This window comes from Ambystoma mexicanum, chromosome 5q, assembly GCF_040938575.1.
Source record: "Ambystoma mexicanum isolate Mex_15411 chromosome 5q, UKY_AmexF1_1, whole genome shotgun sequence".
In the NCBI taxonomy this organism is placed as follows: domain Eukaryota; kingdom Metazoa; phylum Chordata; class Amphibia; order Caudata; family Ambystomatidae; genus Ambystoma; species Ambystoma mexicanum.
The window spans coordinates 527,708,057-527,730,255 of record NC_090933.1 but is presented as its reverse complement, the minus strand read 5'-3'; the positions used below and the strand labels follow the sequence as shown (position 1 = coordinate 527,730,255).

The 22,199-nt window shown below is 50.4% G+C and overlaps 28 non-coding genes across 28 annotated transcripts; 12 read left to right on the top strand and 16 right to left on the bottom strand.

Annotated features, from left to right (window-relative positions):
* Positions 1 to 56: 56 nt before the first annotated feature.
* TRNAR-CCU (transfer RNA arginine (anticodon CCU)) lies at positions 57 to 129 on the bottom strand. Its single transcript has one exon. It is a non-coding gene; the product is annotated as a tRNA-Arg (tRNA).
* Positions 130 to 1,496: 1,367 nt separating this feature from the next.
* TRNAR-CCU (transfer RNA arginine (anticodon CCU)) lies at positions 1,497 to 1,569 on the bottom strand. Its single transcript has one exon. It is a non-coding gene; the product is annotated as a tRNA-Arg (tRNA).
* A 694-nt stretch (positions 1,570 to 2,263) lies between these two features.
* On the top strand, positions 2,264 to 2,336 carry TRNAA-AGC (transfer RNA alanine (anticodon AGC)). Its single transcript has one exon. It is a non-coding gene; the product is annotated as a tRNA-Ala (tRNA).
* A 600-nt stretch (positions 2,337 to 2,936) lies between these two features.
* Positions 2,937 to 3,009, bottom strand: TRNAR-CCU (transfer RNA arginine (anticodon CCU)). The gene has a single exon. It is a non-coding gene; the product is annotated as a tRNA-Arg (tRNA).
* Positions 3,010 to 3,703: 694 nt separating this feature from the next.
* Positions 3,704 to 3,776, top strand: TRNAA-AGC (transfer RNA alanine (anticodon AGC)). Its single transcript has one exon. It is a non-coding gene; the product is annotated as a tRNA-Ala (tRNA).
* Positions 3,777 to 4,377: 601 nt separating this feature from the next.
* TRNAR-CCU (transfer RNA arginine (anticodon CCU)) lies at positions 4,378 to 4,450 on the bottom strand. Its single transcript has one exon. It is a non-coding gene; the product is annotated as a tRNA-Arg (tRNA).
* A 1,367-nt stretch (positions 4,451 to 5,817) lies between these two features.
* On the bottom strand, positions 5,818 to 5,890 carry TRNAR-CCU (transfer RNA arginine (anticodon CCU)). Its single transcript has one exon. It is a non-coding gene; the product is annotated as a tRNA-Arg (tRNA).
* A 694-nt stretch (positions 5,891 to 6,584) lies between these two features.
* On the top strand, positions 6,585 to 6,657 carry TRNAA-AGC (transfer RNA alanine (anticodon AGC)). Its single transcript has one exon. It is a non-coding gene; the product is annotated as a tRNA-Ala (tRNA).
* Positions 6,658 to 7,257: 600 nt separating this feature from the next.
* On the bottom strand, positions 7,258 to 7,330 carry TRNAR-CCU (transfer RNA arginine (anticodon CCU)). Its single transcript has one exon. It is a non-coding gene; the product is annotated as a tRNA-Arg (tRNA).
* Positions 7,331 to 8,024: 694 nt separating this feature from the next.
* Positions 8,025 to 8,097, top strand: TRNAA-AGC (transfer RNA alanine (anticodon AGC)). Its single transcript has one exon. It is a non-coding gene; the product is annotated as a tRNA-Ala (tRNA).
* A 601-nt stretch (positions 8,098 to 8,698) lies between these two features.
* TRNAR-CCU (transfer RNA arginine (anticodon CCU)) lies at positions 8,699 to 8,771 on the bottom strand. The gene has a single exon. It is a non-coding gene; the product is annotated as a tRNA-Arg (tRNA).
* A 694-nt stretch (positions 8,772 to 9,465) lies between these two features.
* On the top strand, positions 9,466 to 9,538 carry TRNAA-AGC (transfer RNA alanine (anticodon AGC)). Its single transcript has one exon. It is a non-coding gene; the product is annotated as a tRNA-Ala (tRNA).
* Positions 9,539 to 10,138: 600 nt separating this feature from the next.
* TRNAR-CCU (transfer RNA arginine (anticodon CCU)) lies at positions 10,139 to 10,211 on the bottom strand. The gene has a single exon. It is a non-coding gene; the product is annotated as a tRNA-Arg (tRNA).
* Positions 10,212 to 10,905: 694 nt separating this feature from the next.
* TRNAA-AGC (transfer RNA alanine (anticodon AGC)) lies at positions 10,906 to 10,978 on the top strand. The gene has a single exon. It is a non-coding gene; the product is annotated as a tRNA-Ala (tRNA).
* Positions 10,979 to 11,578: 600 nt separating this feature from the next.
* Positions 11,579 to 11,651, bottom strand: TRNAR-CCU (transfer RNA arginine (anticodon CCU)). The gene has a single exon. It is a non-coding gene; the product is annotated as a tRNA-Arg (tRNA).
* A 694-nt stretch (positions 11,652 to 12,345) lies between these two features.
* On the top strand, positions 12,346 to 12,418 carry TRNAA-AGC (transfer RNA alanine (anticodon AGC)). Its single transcript has one exon. It is a non-coding gene; the product is annotated as a tRNA-Ala (tRNA).
* Positions 12,419 to 13,019: 601 nt separating this feature from the next.
* Positions 13,020 to 13,092, bottom strand: TRNAR-CCU (transfer RNA arginine (anticodon CCU)). Its single transcript has one exon. It is a non-coding gene; the product is annotated as a tRNA-Arg (tRNA).
* A 1,367-nt stretch (positions 13,093 to 14,459) lies between these two features.
* TRNAR-CCU (transfer RNA arginine (anticodon CCU)) lies at positions 14,460 to 14,532 on the bottom strand. Its single transcript has one exon. It is a non-coding gene; the product is annotated as a tRNA-Arg (tRNA).
* Positions 14,533 to 15,226: 694 nt separating this feature from the next.
* On the top strand, positions 15,227 to 15,299 carry TRNAA-AGC (transfer RNA alanine (anticodon AGC)). The gene has a single exon. It is a non-coding gene; the product is annotated as a tRNA-Ala (tRNA).
* Positions 15,300 to 15,899: 600 nt separating this feature from the next.
* TRNAR-CCU (transfer RNA arginine (anticodon CCU)) lies at positions 15,900 to 15,972 on the bottom strand. The gene has a single exon. It is a non-coding gene; the product is annotated as a tRNA-Arg (tRNA).
* Positions 15,973 to 16,666: 694 nt separating this feature from the next.
* Positions 16,667 to 16,739, top strand: TRNAA-AGC (transfer RNA alanine (anticodon AGC)). Its single transcript has one exon. It is a non-coding gene; the product is annotated as a tRNA-Ala (tRNA).
* Positions 16,740 to 17,340: 601 nt separating this feature from the next.
* TRNAR-CCU (transfer RNA arginine (anticodon CCU)) lies at positions 17,341 to 17,413 on the bottom strand. Its single transcript has one exon. It is a non-coding gene; the product is annotated as a tRNA-Arg (tRNA).
* A 694-nt stretch (positions 17,414 to 18,107) lies between these two features.
* Positions 18,108 to 18,180, top strand: TRNAA-AGC (transfer RNA alanine (anticodon AGC)). Its single transcript has one exon. It is a non-coding gene; the product is annotated as a tRNA-Ala (tRNA).
* A 600-nt stretch (positions 18,181 to 18,780) lies between these two features.
* On the bottom strand, positions 18,781 to 18,853 carry TRNAR-CCU (transfer RNA arginine (anticodon CCU)). The gene has a single exon. It is a non-coding gene; the product is annotated as a tRNA-Arg (tRNA).
* A 694-nt stretch (positions 18,854 to 19,547) lies between these two features.
* On the top strand, positions 19,548 to 19,620 carry TRNAA-AGC (transfer RNA alanine (anticodon AGC)). Its single transcript has one exon. It is a non-coding gene; the product is annotated as a tRNA-Ala (tRNA).
* A 601-nt stretch (positions 19,621 to 20,221) lies between these two features.
* TRNAR-CCU (transfer RNA arginine (anticodon CCU)) lies at positions 20,222 to 20,294 on the bottom strand. The gene has a single exon. It is a non-coding gene; the product is annotated as a tRNA-Arg (tRNA).
* A 694-nt stretch (positions 20,295 to 20,988) lies between these two features.
* TRNAA-AGC (transfer RNA alanine (anticodon AGC)) lies at positions 20,989 to 21,061 on the top strand. Its single transcript has one exon. It is a non-coding gene; the product is annotated as a tRNA-Ala (tRNA).
* A 600-nt stretch (positions 21,062 to 21,661) lies between these two features.
* On the bottom strand, positions 21,662 to 21,734 carry TRNAR-CCU (transfer RNA arginine (anticodon CCU)). The gene has a single exon. It is a non-coding gene; the product is annotated as a tRNA-Arg (tRNA).
* Positions 21,735 to 22,199: the final 465 nt, after the last annotated feature.

The window sequence follows — 22,199 nt, the reverse complement described above, 5'->3', positions numbered from 1 at the left end:
CTACCGCAAAAACCTTTTGCATGCTTTGGCAGAAGTGTGAACAAAATGCCACGAACCACCCCAGATGGGACTCGAACCCACAATCCCTGGCTTAGGAGGCCAGTGCCTTATCCATTAGGCCACTGGGGCAACTTAACAGAGAAGGGGAAAGTTCTTTCTTTTCCTCTTCTCTCACTGGAGTCACGGGTACTGGCCCACTGAAAAGGGCAAGTTGGCTCACGTCCAAAGCTGCAGTGTCCCAACACACGCGGGCAAAAGGCACCTGCTTGCACTCGGCTGGACACTTCCGCTTTATGGGACACACGATGGAAAGTGGACTCAATTCCCAGACCTAACTCTTACCTGTTTGGTATTCTGACGCTCGATTGTAAAATATGGCCAGCTGGTAAAAATGACAAAGGGCACTCCAGCGCTGGTCCTTTGGCTGCAAGCGGCGTGTCAGCGGCCTAAAACAGCAAGAAATAGCGAGAGAAATAAAGTGAGAAGCAAGCACCTTTTCAATTGGGCTCTCGGGTCTATGGGACTGGCGTGCAGCCTCTTGATCACAAGCGCAGGTCCAGCGTGAAAGGGCGTGGGAGTGGAGTCACTCTGCTATTAATACCTGGTTGGCCAATCCTCATTGCAATGGATGGCCATCTGCAGCTTTACTTGTAGCTCCACTGAAGGTATTTTGTTTTGGGCAAAGGGGTGAGATTGTGATTTCCTCTGCGGCAGATGAAGAGAAAGGGCTTTATGCACTACAGGTCCCTGGACAGCCAAGCAAGTGTGAGCCGGAGACTGTGCTTCAGCTCTGAAGCAGTGTATCGAGAGGCTTCTAGGAGGAGGGGAATTAGCTCAGATGGTAGAGAGCTCGCTTAGCATGCGAGAGGTAGCGGGATCGATGCCCGCATTCTCCAGCAAGACGCTTTTTCTTCATTTTCACTATTTTATTCAAAACTCACCAATCGTCGCAAATAAAGTCATGTGCTCGCTTCTGTTTTTTTTACTATCATCCTAAAAGTCTTCCGTCCACTTTCTGCTATCCCAAAGAGTCATCCGCGCGAGGGCCGGCAACAGGGGTGATACTGTGCAACAGGCGCATTGCATGGCATTGGTGACATATTCAGGAAATTCCACTTTGATGCCACCCAGGGCTGTTAACCTTTTATTTCATTTCAATACGATGCTTCGAATAATTGGTTCAAAGTGCGCAGCCTTTGCTCTTTTATTTCGTTTTCATCGGAGCAGGTCGGAGCTGGCAGAAGAGTGAGCCCTGTCTGCAGGAGCTCTGATTCCAGAAAGCATATTTTCCCTGTCTTTCTTACCACTCATCTGTGTCTCTTCGCTGACATGAGGGGTTGCTACACTCTGCAGTCTCCCGGCATTTAAAGTCTGCTACCAGCAGAGCACGTTCTGGACTTCACAGCGCCCAGCAAAGTACTAGCCTGCGCCCACCCCCTACTACCGCAAAAACCTTTTGCATGCTTTGGCAGAAGTGTGAACAAAATGCCACGAACCACCCCTGATGGGACTCGAACCCACAATCCCTGGCTTAGGAGGCCAGTGCCTTATCCATTAGGCCACTGGGGCAACTTAACAGAGAAGGGGAAAGTTCTTTCTTTTCCTCTTCTCTCACTGGAGTCACGGGTACTGGCCCACTGAAAAGGGCAAGTTGGCTCACGTCCAAAGCTGCAGTGTCCCAGCACACGCGGGCAAAAGGCACCTGCTTGCACTCGGCTGGACACTTCCGCTTTATGGGACACACGATGGAAAGTGGACTCAATTCCCAGACCTAACTCTTACCTGTTTGGTATTCTGACGCTCGATTGTAAAATATGGCCAGCTGGTAAAAATGACAAAGGGCACTCCAGCGCTGGTCCTTTGGCTGCAGGCGGCGTGTCAGCGGCCTAAAACAGCAAGAAATAGCGAGAGAAATAAAGTGAGAAGCAAGCACCTTTTCAATTGGGCTCTCGGGTCTATGGGACTGGCGTGCAGCCTCTTGATCACAAGCGCAGGTCCAGCGTGAAAGGGCGTGGGAGTGGAGTCACTCTGCTATTAATACCTGGTTGGCCAATCCTCATTGCAATGGATGGCCATCTGCAGCTTTACTTGTAGCTCCACTGAAGGTATTTTGTTTTGGGCAAAGGGGTGAGATTGTGATTTCCTCTGCGGCAGATGAAGAGAAAGGGCTTTATGCACTACAGGTCCCTGGACAGCCAAGCAAGTGTGAGCCGGAGACTGTGCTTCAGCTCTGAAGCAGTGTATCGAGAGCCTTCGAGGAGGAGGGGAATTAGCTCAGATGGTAGAGCGCTCGCTTAGCATGCGAGAGGTAGCGGGATCGATGCCCGCATTCTCCAGCAAGACGCTTTTTCTTCATTTTCACTATTTTATTCAAAACTCACCAATCGTCGCAAATAAAGTCATGTGCTCGCTTCTGTTTTTTTTACTATCATCCTAAAAGTCTTCCGTCCACTTTCTGCTATCCCAAAGAGTCATCCGCGCGAGGGCCGGCAACAGGCGTGATACTGTGCAACAGGCGCATTGCATGGCATTGGTGACATATTCAGGAAATTCCACTTTGATGCCACCCAGGGCTGTTAACCTTTTATTTCATTTCAATACGATGCTTCGAATAATTGGTTCAAAGTGCGCAGCCTTTGCTCTTTTATTTCGTTTTCATCGGAGCAGGTCGGAGCTGGCAGAAGAGTGAGCCCTGTCTGCAGGAGCTCTGATTCCAGAAAGCATATTTTCCCTGTCTTTCTTACCACTCATCTGTGTCTCTTCGCTGACATGAGGGGTTGCTACACTCTGCAGTCTCCCGGCATTTAAAGTCTGCTACCAGCAGAGCACGTTCTGGACTTCACAGCGCCCAGCAAAGTACTAGCCTGCGCCCACCCCCTACTACCGCAAAAACCTTTTGCATGCTTTGGCAGAAGTGTGAACAAAATGCCACGAACCACCCCAGATGGGACTCGAACCCACAATCCCTGGCTTAGGAGGCCAGTGCCTTATCCATTAGGCCACTGGGGCCACTCGACAGAGAAGGGGAAAGTTCTTTATTTTCCTCTTCTCTCACTGGAGTCACGGGTACTGGCCCACTGAAAAGGGCAAGTTGGCTCACGTCCAAAGCTGCAGTGTCCCAGCACACGCGGGCAAAAGGCACCTGCTTGCACTCGGCTGGACACTTCCGCTTTATGGGACACACGATGGAAAGTGGACTCAATTCCCAGACCTAACTCTTACCTGTTTGGTATTCTGACGCTCGATTGTAAAATATGGCCAGCTGGTAAAAATGACAAAGGGCACTCCAGCGCTGGTCCTTTGGCTGCAGGCGGCGTGTCAGCGGCCTAAAACAGCAAGAAATAGCGAGAGAAATAAAGTGAGAAGCAAGCACCTTTTCAATTGGGCTCTCGGGTCTATGGGACTGGCGTGCAGCCTCTTGATCACAAGCGCAGGTCCAGCGTGAAAGGGCGTGGCAGTGGAGTCACTCTGCTATTAATACCTGGTTGGCCAATCCTCGTTGCAATGGATGGCCATCTGCAGCTTTACTTGTAGCTCCACTGAAGGTATTTTGTTTTGGGCAAAGGGGTGAGATTGTGATTTCCTCTGCGGCAGATGAAGAGAAAGGGCTTTATGCACTACAGGTCCCTGGACAGCCAAGCAAGTGTGAGCCGGAGACTGTGCTTCAGCTCTGAAGCAGTGTATCGAGAGCCTTCGAGGAGGAGGGGAATTAGCTCAGATGGTAGAGCGCTTGCTTAGCATGCGAGAGGTAGCGGGATCGATGCCCGCATTCTCCAGCAAGACGCTTTTTCTTCATTTTCACTATTTTATTCAAAACTCACCAATCGTCTCAAATAAAGGCATGTGCTCGCTTCTGTTTTTTTTTACTATCATCCTAAAAGTCTTCCGTCCACTTTCTGCTATCCCAAAGAGTCATCCGCGCGAGGGCCGGCAACAGGCGTGATACTGTGCAACAGGCGCATTGCATGGCATTGGTGACATATTCAGGAAATTCCACTTTGATGCCACCCAGGGCTGTTAACCTTTTATTTCATTTCAATACGATGCTTAGAATAATTGGTTCAAAGTGCGCAGCCTTTGCTCTTTTATTTCGTTTTCATCGGAGCAGGTCGGAGCTGGCAGAAGAGTGAGCCCTGTCTGCAGGAGCTCTGATTCCAGAAAGCATATTTTCCCTGTCTTTCTTACCACTCATCTGTGTCTCTTCGCTGACATGAGGGGTTGCTACACTCTGCAGTCTCCCGGCATTTAAAGTCTGCTACCAGCAGAGCACGTTCTGGACTTCACAGCGCCCAGCAAAGTACTAGCCTGCGCCCACCCCCTACTACCGCAAAAACCTTTTGCATGCTTTGGCAGAAGTGTGAACAAAATGCCACGAACCACCCCAGATGGGACTCGAACCCACAATCCCTGGCTTAGGAGGCCAGTGCCTTATCCATTAGGCCACTGGGGCCACTCGACAGAAAAGGGGAAAGTTCTTTCTTTTCCTCTTCTCTCACTGGAGTCACGGGTACTGGCCCACTGAAAAGGGCAAGTTGGCTCACGTCCAAAGCTGCAGTGTCCCAGCACACGCGGGCAAAAGGCACCTGCTTGCACTCGGCTGGACACTTCCGCTTTATGGGACACACGATGGAAAGTGGACTCAATTCCCAGACCTAACTCTTACCTGTTTGGTATTCTGACGCTCGATTGTAAAATATGGCCAGCTGGTAAAAATGACAAAGGGCACTCCAGCGCTGGTCCTTTGGCTGCAGGCGGCGTGTCAGCGGCCTAAAACAGCAAGAAATAGCGAGAGAAATAAAGTGAGAAGCAAGCACCTTTTCAATTGGGCTCTCGGGTCTATGGGACTGGCGTGCAGCCTCTTGATCACAAGCGCAGGTCCAGCGTGAAAGGGCGTGGGAGTGGAGTCACTCTGCTATTAATACCTGGTTGGCCAATCCTCATTGCAATGGATGGCCATCTGCAGCTTTACTTGTAGCTCCACTGAAGGTATTTTGTTTTGGGCAAAGGGGTGAGATTGTGATTTCCTCTGCGGCAGATGAAGAGAAAGGGCTTTATGCACTACAGGTCCCTGGACAGCCAAGCAAGTGTGAGCCGGAGACTGTGCTTCAGCTCTGAAGCAGTGTATCGAGAGGCTTCTAGGAGGAGGGGAATTAGCTCAGATGGTAGAGAGCTCGCTTAGCATGCGAGAGGTAGCGGGATCGATGCCCGCATTCTCCAGCAAGACGCTTTTTCTTCATTTTCACTATTTTATTCAAAACTCACCAATCGTCGCAAATAAAGTCATGTGCTCGCTTCTGTTTTTTTTACTATCATCCTAAAAGTCTTCCGTCCACTTTCTGCTATCCCAAAGAGTCATCCGCGCGAGGGCCGGCAACAGGGGTGATACTGTGCAACAGGCGCATTGCATGGCATTGGTGACATATTCAGGAAATTCCACTTTGATGCCACCCAGGGCTGTTAACCTTTTATTTCATTTCAATACGATGCTTCGAATAATTGGTTCAAAGTGCGCAGCCTTTGCTCTTTTATTTCGTTTTCATCGGAGCAGGTCGGAGCTGGCAGAAGAGTGAGCCCTGTCTGCAGGAGCTCTGATTCCAGAAAGCATATTTTCCCTGTCTTTCTTACCACTCATCTGTGTCTCTTCGCTGACATGAGGGGTTGCTACACTCTGCAGTCTCCCGGCATTTAAAGTCTGCTACCAGCAGAGCACGTTCTGGACTTCACAGCGCCCAGCAAAGTACTAGCCTGCGCCCACCCCCTACTACCGCAAAAACCTTTTGCATGCTTTGGCAGAAGTGTGAACAAAATGCCACGAACCACCCCTGATGGGACTCGAACCCACAATCCCTGGCTTAGGAGGCCAGTGCCTTATCCATTAGGCCACTGGGGCAACTTAACAGAGAAGGGGAAAGTTCTTTCTTTTCCTCTTCTCTCACTGGAGTCACGGGTACTGGCCCACTGAAAAGGGCAAGTTGGCTCACGTCCAAAGCTGCAGTGTCCCAGCACACGCGGGCAAAAGGCACCTGCTTGCACTCGGCTGGACACTTCCGCTTTATGGGACACACGATGGAAAGTGGACTCAATTCCCAGACCTAACTCTTACCTGTTTGGTATTCTGACGCTCGATTGTAAAATATGGCCAGCTGGTAAAAATGACAAAGGGCACTCCAGCGCTGGTCCTTTGGCTGCAGGCGGCGTGTCAGCGGCCTAAAACAGCAAGAAATAGCGAGAGAAATAAAGTGAGAAGCAAGCACCTTTTCAATTGGGCTCTCGGGTCTATGGGACTGGCGTGCAGCCTCTTGATCACAAGCGCAGGTCCAGCGTGAAAGGGCGTGGGAGTGGAGTCACTCTGCTATTAATACCTGGTTGGCCAATCCTCATTGCAATGGATGGCCATCTGCAGCTTTACTTGTAGCTCCACTGAAGGTATTTTGTTTTGGGCAAAGGGGTGAGATTGTGATTTCATCTGCGGCAGATGAAGAGAAAGGGCTTTATGCACTACAGGTCCCTGGACAGCCAAGCAAGTGTGAGCCGGAGACTGTGCTTCAGCTCTGAAGCAGTGTATCGAGAGCCTTCGAGGAGGAGGGGAATTAGCTCAGATGGTAGAGCGCTCGCTTAGCATGCGAGAGGTAGCGGGATCGATGCCCGCATTCTCCAGCAAGACGCTTTTTCTTCATTTTCACTATTTTATTCAAAACTCACCAATCGTCGCAAATAAAGTCATGTGCTCGCTTCTGTTTTTTTTACTATCATCCTAAAAGTCTTCCGTCCACTTTCTGCTATCCCAAAGAGTCATCCGCGCGAGGGCCGGCAACAGGCGTGATACTGTGCAACAGGCGCATTGCATGGCATTGGTGACATATTCAGGAAATTCCACTTTGATGCCACCCAGGGCTGTTAACCTTTTATTTCATTTCAATACGATGCTTCGAATAATTGGTTCAAAGTGCGCAGCCTTTGCTCTTTTATTTCGTTTTCATCGGAGCAGGTCGGAGCTGGCAGAAGAGTGAGCCCTGTCTGCAGGAGCTCTGATTCCAGAAAGCATATTTTCCCTGTCTTTCTTACCACTCATCTGTGTCTCTTCGCTGACATGAGGGGTTGCTACACTCTGCAGTCTCCCGGCATTTAAAGTCTGCTACCAGCAGAGCACGTTCTGGACTTCACAGCGCCCAGCAAAGTACTAGCCTGCGCCCACCCCCTACTACCGCAAAAACCTTTTGCATGCTTTGGCAGAAGTGTGAACAAAATGCCACGAACCACCCCAGATGGGACTCGAACCCACAATCCCTGGCTTAGGAGGCCAGTGCCTTATCCATTAGGCCACTGGGGCCACTCGACAGAGAAGGGGAAAGTTCTTTCTTTTCCTCTTCTCTCACTGGAGTCACGGGTACTGGCCCACTGAAAAGGGCAAGTTGGCTCACGTCCAAAGCTGCAGTGTCCCAGCACACGCGGGCAAAAGGCACCTGCTTGCACTCGGCTGGACACTTCCGCTTTATGGGACACACGATGGAAAGTGGACTCAATTCCCAGACCTAACTCTTACCTGTTTGGTATTCTGACGCTCGATTGTAAAATATGGCCAGCTGGTAAAAATGACAAAGGGCACTCCAGCGCTGGTCCTTTGGCTGCAGGCGGCGTGTCAGCGGCCTAAAACAGCAAGAAATAGCGAGAGAAATAAAGTGAGAAGCAAGCACCTTTTCAATTGGGCTCTCGGGTCTATGGGACTGGCGTGCAGCCTCTTGATCACAAGCGCAGGTCCAGCGTGAAAGGGCGTGGCAGTGGAGTCACTCTGCTATTAATACCTGGTTGGCCAATCCTCGTTGCAATGGATGGCCATCTGCAGCTTTACTTGTAGCTCCACTGAAGGTATTTTGTTTTGGGCAAAGGGGTGAGATTGTGATTTCCTCTGCGGCAGATGAAGAGAAAGGGCTTTATGCACTACAGGTCCCTGGACAGCCAAGCAAGTGTGAGCCGGAGACTGTGCTTCAGCTCTGAAGCAGTGTATCGAGAGCCTTCGAGGAGGAGGGGAATTAGCTCAGATGGTAGAGCGCTTGCTTAGCATGCGAGAGGTAGCGGGATCGATGCCCGCATTCTCCAGCAAGACGCTTTTTCTTCATTTTCACTATTTTATTCAAAACTCACCAATCGTCTCAAATAAAGGCATGTGCTCGCTTCTGTTTTTTTTTACTATCATCCTAAAAGTCTTCCGTCCACTTTCTGCTATCCCAAAGAGTCATCCGCGCGAGGGCCGGCAACAGGCGTGATACTGTGCAACAGGCGCATTGCATGGCATTGGTGACATATTCAGGAAATTCCACTTTGATGCCACCCAGGGCTGTTAACCTTTTATTTCATTTCAATACGATGCTTAGAATAATTGGTTCAAAGTGCGCAGCCTTTGCTCTTTTATTTCGTTTTCATCGGAGCAGGTCGGAGCTGGCAGAAGAGTGAGCCCTGTCTGCAGGAGCTCTGATTCCAGAAAGCATATTTTCCCTGTCTTTCTTACCACTCATCTGTGTCTCTTCGCTGACATGAGGGGTTGCTACACTCTGCAGTCTCCCGGCATTTAAAGTCTGCTACCAGCAGAGCACGTTCTGGACTTCACAGCGCCCAGCAAAGTACTAGCCTGCGCCCACCCCCTACTACCGCAAAAACCTTTTGCATGCTTTGGCAGAAGTGTGAACAAAATGCCACGAACCACCCCAGATGGGACTCGAACCCACAATCCCTGGCTTAGGAGGCCAGTGCCTTATCCATTAGGCCACTGGGGCCACTCGACAGAGAAGGGGAAAGTTCTTTCTTTTCCTCTTCTCTCACTGGAGTCACGGGTACTGGCCCACTGAAAAGGGCAAGTTGGCTCACGTCCAAAGCTGCAGTGTCCCAGCACACGCGGGCAAAAGGCACCTGCTTGCACTCGGCTGGACACTTCCGCTTTATGGGACACACGATGGAAAGTGGACTCAATTCCCAGACCTAACTCTTACCTGTTTGGTATTCTGACGCTCGATTGTAAAATATGGCCAGCTGGTAAAAATGACAAAGGGCACTCCAGCGCTGGTCCTTTGGCTGCAGGCGGCGTGTCAGCTGCCTAAAACAGCAAGAAATAGCGAGAGAAATAAAGTGAGAAGCAAGCACCTTTTCAATTGGGCTCTCGGGTCTATGGGACTGGCGTGCAGCCTCTTGATCACAAGCGCAGGTCCAGCGTGAAAGGGCGTGGGAGTGGAGTCACTCTGCTATTAATACCTGGTTGGCCAATCCTCATTGCAATGGATGGCCATCTGCAGCTTTACTTGTAGCTCCACTGAAGGTATTTTGTTTTGGGCAAAGGGGTGAGATTGTGATTTCCTCTGCGGCAGATGAAGAGAAAGGGCTTTATGCACTACAGGTCCCTGGACAGCCAAGCAAGTGTGAGCCGGAGACTGTGCTTCAGCTCTGAAGCAGTGTATCGAGAGCCTTCGAGGAGGAGGGGAATTAGCTCAGATGGTAGAGCGCTCGCTTAGCATGCGAGAGGTAGCGGGATCGATGCCCGCATTCTCCAGCAAGACGCTTTTTCTTCATTTTCACTATTTTATTCAAAACTCACCAATCGTCGCAAATAAAGTCATGTGCTCGCTTCTGTTTTTTTCACTATCATCCTAAAAGTCTTCCGTCCACTTTCTGCTATCCCAAAGAGTCATCCGCGCGAGGGCCGGCAACAGGCGTGATACTGTGCAACAGGCGCATTGCATGGCATTGGTGACATATTCAGGAAATTCCACTTTGATGCCACCCAGGGCTGTTAACCTTTTATTTCATTTCAATACGATGCTTCGAATAATTGGTTCAAAGTGCGCAGCCTTTGCTCTTTTATTTCGTTTTCATCGGAGCAGGTCGGAGCTGGCAGAAGAGTGAGCCCTGTCTGCAGGAGCTCTGATTCCAGAAAGAATATTTTCCCTGTCTTTCTTACCACTCATCTGTGTCTCTTCGCTGACATGAGGGGTTGCTACACTCTGCAGTCTCCCGGCATTTAAAGTCTGCTACCAGCAGAGCACGTTCTGGACTTCACAGCGCCCAGCAAAGTACTAGCCTGCGCCCACCCCCTACTACCGCAAAAACCTTTTGCATGCTTTGGCAGAAGTGTGAACAAAATGCCACGAACCACCCCAGATGGGACTCGAACCCACAATCCCTGGCTTAGGAGGCCAGTGCCTTATCCATTAGGCCACTGGGGCCACTCGACAGAAAAGGGGAAAGTTCTTTCTTTTCCTCTTCTCTCACTGGAGTCACGGGTACTGGCCCACTGAAAAGGGCAAGTTGGCTCACGTCCAAAGCTGCAGTGTCCCAACACACGCGGGCAAAAGGCACCTGCTTGCACTCGGCTGGACACTTCCGCTTTATGGGACACACGATGGAAAGTGGACTCAATTCCCAGACCTAACTCTTACCTGTTTGGTATTCTGACGCTCGATTGTAAAATATGGCCAGCTGGTAAAAATGACAAAGGGCACTCCAGCGCTGGTCCTTTGGCTGCAGGCGGCGTGTCAGCGGCCTAAAACAGCAAGAAATAGCGAGAGAAATAAAGTGAGAAGCAAGCACCTTTTCAATTGGGCTCTCGGGTCTATGGGACTGGCGTGCAGCCTCTTGATCACAAGCGCAGGTCCAGCGTGAAAGGGCGTGGGAGTGGAGTCACTCTGCTATTAATACCTGGTTGGCCAATCCTCATTGCAATGGATGGCCATCTGCAGCTTTACTTGTAGCTCCACTGAAGGTATTTTGTTTTGGGCAAAGGGGTGAGATTGTGATTTCCTCTGCGGCAGATGAAGAGAAAGGGCTTTATGCACTACAGGTCCCTGGACAGCCAAGCAAGTGTGAGCCGGAGACTGTGCTTCAGCTCTGAAGCAGTGTATCGCGAGCCTTCGAGGAGGAGGGGAATTAGCTCAGATGGTAGAGCGCTCGCTTAGCATGCGAGAGGTAGCGGGATCGATGCCCGCATTCTCCAGCAAGACGCTTTTTCTTCATTTTCACTATTTTATTCAAAACTCACCAATCGTCGCAAATAAAGTCATGTGCTCGCTTCTGTTTTTTTTACTATCATCCTAAAAGTCTTCCGTCCACTTTCTGCTATCCCAAAGAGTCATCCGCGCGAGGGCCGGCAACAGGCGTGATACTGTGCAACAGGCGCATTGCATGGCATTGGTGACATATTCAGGAAATTCCACTTTGATGCCACCCAGGGCTGTTAACCTTTTATTTCATTTCAATACGATGCTTCGAATAATTGGTTCAAAGTGCGCAGCCTTTGCTCTTTTATTTCGTTTTCATCGGAGCAGGTCGGAGCTGGCAGAAGAGTGAGCCCTGTCTGCAGGAGCTCTGATTCCAGAAAGCATATTTTCCCTGTCTTTCTTACCACTCATCTGTGTCTCTTCGCTGACATGAGGGGTTGCTACACTCTGCAGTCTCCCGGCATTTAAAGTCTGCTACCAGCAGAGCACGTTCTGGACTTCACAGCGCCCAGCAAAGTACTAGCCTGCGCCCACCCCCTACTACCGCAAAAACCTTTTGCATGCTTTGGCAGAAGTGTGAACAAAATGCCACGAACCACCCCAGATGGGACTCGAACCCACAATCCCTGGCTTAGGAGGCCAGTGCCTTATCCATTAGGCCACTAGGGCCACTCGTCAGAAAAGGGGAAAGTTCTTTCTTTTCCTCTTCTCTCACTGGAGTCACAGGTACTGACCCACTGAAAAGGGCAAGTTGGCTCACGTCCAAAGCTGCAGTGTCCCAGCACACGCGGGCAAAAGGCACCTGCTTGCACTCGGCTGGACACTTCCGCTTTATGGGACACACGATGGAAAGTGGACTCAATTCCCAGACCTAACTCTTACCTGTTTGGTATTCTGACGCTCGATTGTAAAATATGGCCAGCTGGTAAAAATGACAAAGGGCACTCCAGCGCTGGTCCTTTGGCTGCAGGCGGCGTGTCAGCGGCCTAAAACAGCAAGAAATAGCGAGAGAAATAAAGTGAGAAGCAAGCACCTTTTCAATTGGGCTCTCGGGTCTATGGGACTGGCGTGCAGCCTCTTGATCACAAGCGCAGGTCCAGCGTGAAAGGGCGTGGCAGTGGAGTCACTCTGCTATTAATACCTGGTTGGCCAATCCTCGTTGCAATGGATGGCCATCTGCAGCTTTACTTGTAGCTCCACTGAAGTTATTTTGTTTTGGGCAAAGGGGTGAGATTGTGATTTCCCCTGCGGCAGATGAAGAGAAAGGGCTTTATGCACTACAGGTCCCTGGACAGCCAAGCAAGTGTGAGCCGGAGACTGTGCTTCAGCTCTGAAGCAGTGTATCGAGAGCCTTCGAGGAGGAGGGGAATTAGCTCAGATGGTAGAGCGCTCGCTTAGCATGCGAGAGGTAGCGGGATCGATGCCCGCATTCTCCAGCAAGACGCTTTTTCTTCATTTTCACTATTTTATTCAAAACTCACCAATCGTCTCAAATAAAGGCATGTGCTCGCTTCTGTTTTTTTTTACTATCATCCTAAAAGTCTTCCGTCCACTTTCTGCTATCCCAAAGAGTCATCCGCGCGAGGGCCGGCAACAGGCGTGATACTGTGCAACAGGCGCATTGCATGGCATTGGTGACATATTCAGGAAATTCCACTTTGATGCCACCCAGGGCTGTTAACCTTTTATTTCATTTCAATACGATGCTTAGAATAATTGGTTCAAAGTGCGCAGCCTTTGCTCTTTTATTTCGTTTTCATCGGAGCAGGTCGGAGCTGGCAGAAGAGTGAGCCCTGTCTGCAGGAGCTCTGATTCCAGAAAGCATATTTTCCCTGTCTTTCTTACCACTCATCTGTGTCTCTTCGCTGACATGAGGGGTTGCTACACTCTGCAGTCTCCCGGCATTTAAAGTCTGCTACCAGCAGAGCACGTTCTGGACTTCACAGCGCCCAGCAAAGTACTAGCCTGCGCCCACCCCCTACTACCGCAAAAACCTTTTGCATGCTTTGGCAGAAGTGTGAACAAAATGCCACGAACCACCCCAGATGGGACTCGAACCCACAATCCCTGGCTTAGGAGGCCAGTGCCTTATCCATTAGGCCACTGGGGCCACTCGACAGAGAAGGGGAAAGTTCTTTCTTTTCCTCTTCTCTCACTGGAGTCACAGGTACTGGCCCACTGAAAAGGGCAAGTTGGCTCACGTCCAAAGCTGCAGTGTCCCAGCACACGCGGGCAAAAGGCACCTGCTTGCACTCGGCTGGACACTTCCGCTTTATGGGACACACGATGGAAAGTGGACTCAATTCCCAGACCTAACTCTTACCTGTTTGGTATTCTGACGCTCGATTGTAAAATATGGCCAGCTGGTAAAAATGACAAAGGGCACTCCAGCGCTGGTCCTTTGGCTGCAGGCGGCGTGTCAGCGGCCTAAAACAGCAAGAAATAGCGAGAGAAATAAAGTGAGAAGCAAGCACCTTTTCAATTGGGCTCTCGGGTCTATGGGACTGGCGTGCAGCCTCTTGATCACAAGCGCAGGTCCAGCGTGAAAGGGCGTGGGAGTGGAGTCACTCTGCTATTAATACCTGGTTGGCCAATCCTCATTGCAATGGATGGCCATCTGCAGCTTTACTTGTAGCTCCACTGAAGGTATTTTGTTTTGGGCAAAGGGGTGAGATTGTGATTTCCTCTGCGGCAGATGAAGAGAAAGGGCTTTATGCACTACAGGTCCCTGGACAGCCAAGCAAGTGTGAGCCGGAGACTGTGCTTCAGCTCTGAAGCAGTGTATCGAGAGGCTTCTAGGAGGAGGGGAATTAGCTCAGATGGTAGAGAGCTCGCTTAGCATGCGAGAGGTAGCGGGATCGATGCCCGCATTCTCCAGCAAGACGCTTTTTCTTCATTTTCACTATTTTATTCAAAACTCACCAATCGTCGCAAATAAAGTCATGTGCTCGCTTCTGTTTTTTTTACTATCATCCTAAAAGTCTTCCGTCCACTTTCTGCTATCCCAAAGAGTCATCCGCGCGAGGGCCGGCAACAGGGGTGATACTGTGCAACAGGCGCATTGCATGGCATTGGTGACATATTCAGGAAATTCCACTTTGATGCCACCCAGGGCTGTTAACCTTTTATTTCATTTCAATACGATGCTTCGAATAATTGGTTCAAAGTGCGCAGCCTTTGCTCTTTTATTTCGTTTTCATCGGAGCAGGTCGGAGCTGGCAGAAGAGTGAGCCCTGTCTGCAGGAGCTCTGATTCCAGAAAGCATATTTTCCCTGTCTTTCTTACCACTCATCTGTGTCTCTTCGCTGACATGAGGGGTTGCTACACTCTGCAGTCTCCCGGCATTTAAAGTCTGCTACCAGCAGAGCACGTTCTGGACTTCACAGCGCCCAGCAAAGTACTAGCCTGCGCCCACCCCCTACTACCGCAAAAACCTTTTGCATGCTTTGGCAGAAGTGTGAACAAAATGCCACGAACCACCCCTGATGGGACTCGAACCCACAATCCCTGGCTTAGGAGGCCAGTGCCTTATCCATTAGGCCACTGGGGCAACTTAACAGAGAAGGGGAAAGTTCTTTCTTTTCCTCTTCTCTCACTGGAGTCACGGGTACTGGCCCACTGAAAAGGGCAAGTTGGCTCACGTCCAAAGCTGCAGTGTCCCAGCACACGCGGGCAAAAGGCACCTGCTTGCACTCGGCTGGACACTTCCGCTTTATGGGACACACGATGGAAAGTGGACTCAATTCCCAGACCTAACTCTTACCTGTTTGGTATTCTGACGCTCGATTGTAAAATATGGCCAGCTGGTAAAAATGACAAAGGGCACTCCAGCGCTGGTCCTTTGGCTGCAGGCGGCGTGTCAGCGGCCTAAAACAGCAAGAAATAGCGAGAGAAATAAAGTGAGAAGCAAGCACCTTTTCAATTGGGCTCTCGGGTCTATGGGACTGGCGTGCAGCCTCTTGATCACAAGCGCAGGTCCAGCGTGAAAGGGCGTGGGAGTGGAGTCACTCTGCTATTAATACCTGGTTGGCCAATCCTCATTGCAATGGATGGCCATCTGCAGCTTTACTTGTAGCTCCACTGAAGGTATTTTGTTTTGGGCAAAGGGGTGAGATTGTGATTTCCTCTGCGGCAGATGAAGAGAAAGGGCTTTATGCACTACAGGTCCCTGGACAGCCAAGCAAGTGTGAGCCGGAGACTGTGCTTCAGCTCTGAAGCAGTGTATCGAGAGCCTTCGAGGAGGAGGGGAATTAGCTCAGATGGTAGAGCGCTCGCTTAGCATGCGAGAGGTAGCGGGATCGATGCCCGCATTCTCCAGCAAGACGCTTTTTCTTCATTTTCACTATTTTATTCAAAACTCACCAATCGTCGCAAATAAAGTCATGTGCTCGCTTCTGTTTTTTTTACTATCATCCTAAAAGTCTTCCGTCCACTTTCTGCTATCCCAAAGAGTCATCCGCGCGAGGGCCGGCAACAGGCGTGATACTGTGCAACAGGCGCATTGCATGGCATTGGTGACATATTCAGGAAATTCCACTTTGATGCCACCCAGGGCTGTTAACCTTTTATTTCATTTCAATACGATGCTTCGAATAATTGGTTCAAAGTGCGCAGCCTTTGCTCTTTTATTTCGTTTTCATCGGAGCAGGTCGGAGCTGGCAGAAGAGTGAGCCCTGTCTGCAGGAGCTCTGATTCCAGAAAGCATATTTTCCCTGTCTTTCTTACCACTCATCTGTGTCTCTTCGCTGACATGAGGGGTTGCTACACTCTGCAGTCTCCCGGCATTTAAAGTCTGCTACCAGCAGAGCACGTTCTGGACTTCACAGCGCCCAGCAAAGTACTAGCCTGCGCCCACCCCCTACTACCGCAAAAACCTTTTGCATGCTTTGGCAGAAGTGTGAACAAAATGCCACGAACCACCCCAGATGGGACTCGAACCCACAATCCCTGGCTTAGGAGGCCAGTGCCTTATCCATTAGGCCACTGGGGCCACTCGACAGAGAAGGGGAAAGTTCTTTCTTTTCCTCTTCTCTCACTGGAGTCACGGGTACTGGCCCACTGAAAAGGGCAAGTTGGCTCACGTCCAAAGCTGCAGTGTCTCAGCACACGCGGGCAAAAGGCACCTGCTTGCACTCGGCTGGACACTTCCGCTTTATGGGACACACGATGGAAAGTGGACTCAATTCCCAGACCTAACTCTTACCTGTTTGGTATTCTGACGCTCGATTGTAAAATATGGCCAGCTGGTAAAAATGACAAAGGGCACTCCAGCGCTGGTCCTTTGGCTGCAGGCGGCGTGTCAGCGGCCTAAAACAGCAAGAAATAGCGAGAGAAATAAAGTGAGAAGCAAGCACCTTTTCAATTGGGCTCTCGGGTCTATGGGACTGGCGTGCAGCCTCTTGATCACAAGCGCAGGTCCAGCGTGAAAGGGCGTGGCAGTGGAGTCACTCTGCTATTAATACCTGGTTGGCCAATCCTCGTTGCAATGGATGGCCATCTGCAGCTTTACTTGTAGCTCCACTGAAGGTATTTTGTTTTGGGCAAAGGGGTGAGATTGTGATTTCCTCTGCGGCAGATGAAGAGAAAGGGCTTTATGCACTACAGGTCCCTGGACAGCCAAGCAAGTGTGAGCCGGAGACTGTGCTTCAGCTCTGAAGCAGTGTATCGAGAGCCTTCGAGGAGGAGGGGAATTAGCTCAGATGGTAGAGCGCTTGCTTAGCATGCGAGAGGTAGCGGGATCGATGCCCGCATTCTCCAGCAAGACGCTTTTTCTTCATTTTCACTATTTTATTCAAAACTCACCAATCGTCTCAAATAAAGGCATGTGCTCGCTTCTGTTTTTTTTTACTATCATCCTAAAAGTCTTCCGTCCACTTTCTGCTATCCCAAAGAGTCATCCGCGCGAGGGCCGGCAACAGGCGTGATACTGTGCAACAGGCGCATTGCATGGCATTGGTGACATATTCAGGAAATTCCACTTTGATGCCACCCAGGGCTGTTAACCTTTTATTTCATTTCAATACGATGCTTAGAATAATTGGTTCAAAGTGCGCAGCCTTTGCTCTTTTATTTCGTTTTCATCGGAGCAGGTCGGAGCTGGCAGAAGAGTGAGCCCTGTCTGCAGGAGCTCTGATTCCAGAAAGCATATTTTCCCTGTCTTTCTTACCACTCATCTGTGTCTCTTCGCTGACATGAGGGGTTGCTACACTCTGCAGTCTCCCGGCATTTAAAGTCTGCTACCAGCAGAGCACGTTCTGGACTTCACAGCGCCCAGCAAAGTACTAGCCTGCGCCCACCCCCTACTACCGCAAAAACCTTTTGCATGCTTTGGCAGAAGTGTGAACAAAATGCCACGAACCACCCCAGATGGGACTCGAACCCACAATCCCTGGCTTAGGAGGCCAGTGCCTTATCCATTAGGCCACTGGGGCAACTCGACAGAGAAGGGGAAAGTTCTTTCTTTTCCTCTTCTCTCACTGGAGTCACGGGTACTGGCCCACTGAAAAGGGCAAGTTGGCTCACGTCCAAAGCTGCAGTGTCCCAGCACACGCGGGCAAAAGGCACCTGCTTGCACTCGGCTGGACACTTCCGCTTTATGGGACACACGATGGAAAGTGGACTCAATTCCCAGACCTAACTCTTACCTGTTTGGTATTCTGACGCTCGATTGTAAAATATGGCCAGCTGGTAAAAATGACAAAGGGCACTCCAGCGCTGGTCCTTTGGCTGCAGGCGGCGTGTCAGCGGCCTAAAACAGCAAGAAATAGCGAGAGAAATAAAGTGAGAAGCAAGCACCTTTTCAATTGGGCTCTCGGGTCTATGGGACTGGCGTGCAGCCTCTTGATCACAAGCGCAGGTCCAGCGTGAAAGGGCGTGGGAGTGGAGTCACTCTGCTATTAATACCTGGTTGGCCAATCCTCATTGCAATGGATGGCCATCTGCAGCTTTACTTGTAGCTCCACTGAAGGTATTTTGTTTTGGGCAAAGGGGTGAGATTGTGATTTCCTCTGCGGCAGATGAAGAGAAAGGGCTTTATGCACTACAGGTCCCTGGACAGCCAAGCAAGTGTGAGCCGGAGACTGTGCTTCAGCTCTGAAGCAGTGTATCGAGAGCCTTCGAGGAGGAGGGGAATTAGCTCAGATGGTAGAGCGCTCGCTTAGCATGCGAGAGGTAGCGGGATCGATGCCCGCATTCTCCAGCAAGACGCTTTTTCTTCATTTTCACTATTTTATTCAAAACTCACCAATCGTCGCAAATAAAGTCATGTGCTCGCTTCTGTTTTTTTTACTATCATCCTAAAAGTCTTCCGTCCACTTTCTGCTATCCCAAAGAGTCATCCGCGCGAGGGCCGGCAACAGGCGTGATACTGTGCAACAGGCGCATTGCATGGCATTGGTGACATATTCAGGAAATTCCACTTTGATGCCACCCAGGGCTGTTAACCTTTTATTTCATTTCAATACGATGCTTCGAATAATTGGTTCAAAGTGCGCAGCCTTTGCTCTTTTATTTCGTTTTCATCGGAGCAGGTCGGAGCTGGCAGAAGAGTGAGCCCTGTCTGCAGGAGCTCTGATTCCAGAAAGCATATTTTCCCTGTCTTTCTTACCACTCATCTGTGTCTCTTCGCTGACATGAGGGGTTGCTACACTCTGCAGTCTCCCGGCATTTAAAGTCTGCTACCAGCAGAGCACGTTCTGGACTTCACAGCGCCCAGCAAAGTACTAGCCTGCGCCCACCCCCTACTACCGCAAAAACCTTTTGCATGCTTTGGCAGAAGTGTGAACAAAATGCCACGAACCACCCCAGATGGGACTCGAACCCACAATCCCTGGCTTAGGAGGCCAGTGCCTTATCCATTAGGCCACTGGGGCCACTCGACAGAGAAGGGGAAAGTTCTTTCTTTTCCTCTTCTCTCACTGGAGTCACGGGTACTGGCCCACTGAAAAGGGCAAGTTGGCTCACGTCCAAAGCTGCAGTGTCCCAGCACACGCGGGCAAAAGGCACCTGCTTGCACTCGGCTGGACACTTCCGCTTTATGGGACACACGATGGAAAGTGGACTCAATTCCCAGACCTAACTCTTACCTGTTTGGTATTCTGACGCTCGATTGTAAAATATGGCCAGCTGGTAAAAATGACAAAGGGCACTCCAGCGCTGGTCCTTTGGCTGCAGGCGGCGTGTCAGCGGCCTAAAACAGCAAGAAATAGCGAGAGAAATAAAGTGAGAAGCAAGCACCTTTTCAATTGGGCTCTCGGGTCTATGGGACTGGCGTGCAGCCTCTTGATCACAAGCGCAGGTCCAGCGTGAAAGGGCGTGGCAGTGGAGTCACTCTGCTATTAATACCTGGTTGGCCAATCCTCGTTGCAATGGATGGCCATCTGCAGCTTTACTTGTAGCTCCACTGAAGGTATTTTGTTTTGGGCAAAGGGGTGAGATTGTGATTTCCTCTGCGGCAGATGAAGAGAAAGGGCTTTATGCACTACAGGTCCCTGGACAGCCAAGCAAGTGTGAGCCGGAGACTGTGCTTCAGCTCTGAAGCAGTGTATCGAGAGCCTTCGAGGAGGAGGGGAATTAGCTCAGATGGTAGAGCGCTTGCTTAGCATGCGAGAGGTAGCGGGATCGATGCCCGCATTCTCCAGCAAGACGCTTTTTCTTCATTTTCACTATTTTATTCAAAACTCACCAATCGTCTCAAATAAAGGCATGTGCTCGCTTCTGTTTTTTTTTACTATCATCCTAAAAGTCTTCCGTCCACTTTCTGCTATCCCAAAGAGTCATCCGCGCGAGGGCCGGCAACAGGCGTGATACTGTGCAACAGGCGCATTGCATGGCATTGGTGACATATTCAGGAAATTCCACTTTGATGCCACCCAGGGCTGTTAACCTTTTATTTCATTTCAATACGATGCTTAGAATAATTGGTTCAAAGTGCGCAGCCTTTGCTCTTTTATTTCGTTTTCATCGGAGCAGGTCGGAGCTGGCAGAAGAGTGAGCCCTGTCTGCAGGAGCTCTGATTCCAGAAAGCATATTTTCCCTGTCTTTCTTACCACTCATCTGTGTCTCTTCGCTGACATGAGGGGTTGCTACACTCTGCAGTCTCCCGGCATTTAAAGTCTGCTACCAGCAGAGCACGTTCTGGACTTCACAGCGCCCAGCAAAGTACTAGCCTGCGCCCACCCCCTACTACCGCAAAAACCTTTTGCATGCTTTGGCAGAAGTGTGAACAAAATGCCACGAACCACCCCAGATGGGACTCGAACCCACAATCCCTGGCTTAGGAGGCCAGTGCCTTATCCATTAGGCCACTGGGGCCACTCGACAGAGAAGGGGAAAGTTCTTTCTTTTCCTCTTCTCTCACTGGAGTCACGGGTACTGGCCCACTGAAAAGGGCAAGTTGGCTCACGTCCAAAGCTGCAGTGTCCCAGCACACGCGGGCAAAAGGCACCTGCTTGCACTCGGCTGGACACTTCCGCTTTATGGGACACACGATGGAAAGTGGACTCAATTCCCAGACCTAACTCTTACCTGTTTGGTATTCTGACGCTCGATTGTAAAATATGGCCAGCTGGTAAAAATGACAAAGGGCACTCCAGCGCTGGTCCTTTGGCTGCAGGCGGCGTGTCAGCTGCCTAAAACAGCAAGAAATAGCGAGAGAAATAAAGTGAGAAGCAAGCACCTTTTCAATTGGGCTCTCGGGTCTATGGGACTGGCGTGCAGCCTCTTGATCACAAGCGCAGGTCCAGCGTGAAAGGGCGTGGGAGTGGAGTCACTCTGCTATTAATACCTGGTTGGCCAATCCTCATTGCAATGGATGGCCATCTGCAGCTTTACTTGTAGCTCCACTGAAGGTATTTTGTTTTGGGCAAAGGGGTGAGATTGTGATTTCCTCTGCGGCAGATGAAGAGAAAGGGCTTTATGCACTACAGGTCCCTGGACAGCCAAGCAAGTGTGAGCCGGAGACTGTGCTTCAGCTCTGAAGCAGTGTATCGAGAGCCTTCGAGGAGGAGGGGAATTAGCTCAGATGGTAGAGCGCTCGCTTAGCATGCGAGAGGTAGCGGGATCGATGCCCGCATTCTCCAGCAAGACGCTTTTTCTTCATTTTCACTATTTTATTCAAAACTCACCAATCGTCGCAAATAAAGTCATGTGCTCGCTTCTGTTTTTTTCACTATCATCCTAAAAGTCTTCCGTCCACTTTCTGCTATCCCAAAGAGTCATCCGCGCGAGGGCCGGCAACAGGCGTGATACTGTGCAACAGGCGCATTGCATGGCATTGGTGACATATTCAGGAAATTCCACTTTGATGCCACCCAGGGCTGTTAACCTTTTATTTCATTTCAATACGATGCTTCGAATAATTGGTTCAAAGTGCGCAGCCTTTGCTCTTTTATTTCGTTTTCATCGGAGCAGGTCGGAGCTGGCAGAAGAGTGAGCCCTGTCTGCAGGAGCTCTGATTCCAGAAAGCATATTTTCCCTGTCTTTCTTACCACTCATCTGTGTCTCTTCGCTGACATGAGGGGTTGCTACACTCTGCAGTCTCCCGGCATTTAAAGTCTGCTACCAGCAGAGCACGTTCTGGACTTCACAGCGCCCAGCAAAGTACTAGCCTGCGCCCACCCCCTACTACCGCAAAAACCTTTTGCATGCTTTGGCAGAAGTGTGAACAAAATGCCACGAACCACCCCAGATGGGACTCGAACCCACAATCCCTGGCTTAGGAGGCCAGTGCCTTATCCATTAGGCCACTGGGGCCACTCGACAGAAAAGGGGAAAGTTCTTTCTTTTCCTCTTCTCTCACTGGAGTCACGGGTACTGGCCCACTGAAAAGGGCAAGTTGGCTCACGTCCAAAGCTGCAGTGTCCCAGCACACGCGGGCAAAAGGCACCTGCTTGCACTCGGCTGGACACTTCCGCTTTATGGGACACACGATGGAAAGTGGACTCAATTCCCAGACCTAACTCTTACCTGTTTGGTATTCTGACGCTCGATTGTAAAATATGGCCAGCTGGTAAAAATGACAAAGGGCACTCCAGCGCTGGTCCTTTGGCTGCAGGCGGCGTGTCAGCGGCCTAAAACAGCAAGAAATAGCGAGAGAAATAAAGTGAGAAGCAAGCACCTTTTCAATTGGGCTCTCGGGTCTATGGGACTGGCGTGCAGCCTCTTGATCACAAGCGCAGGTCCAGCGTGAAAGGGCGTGGGAGTGGAGTCACTCTGCTA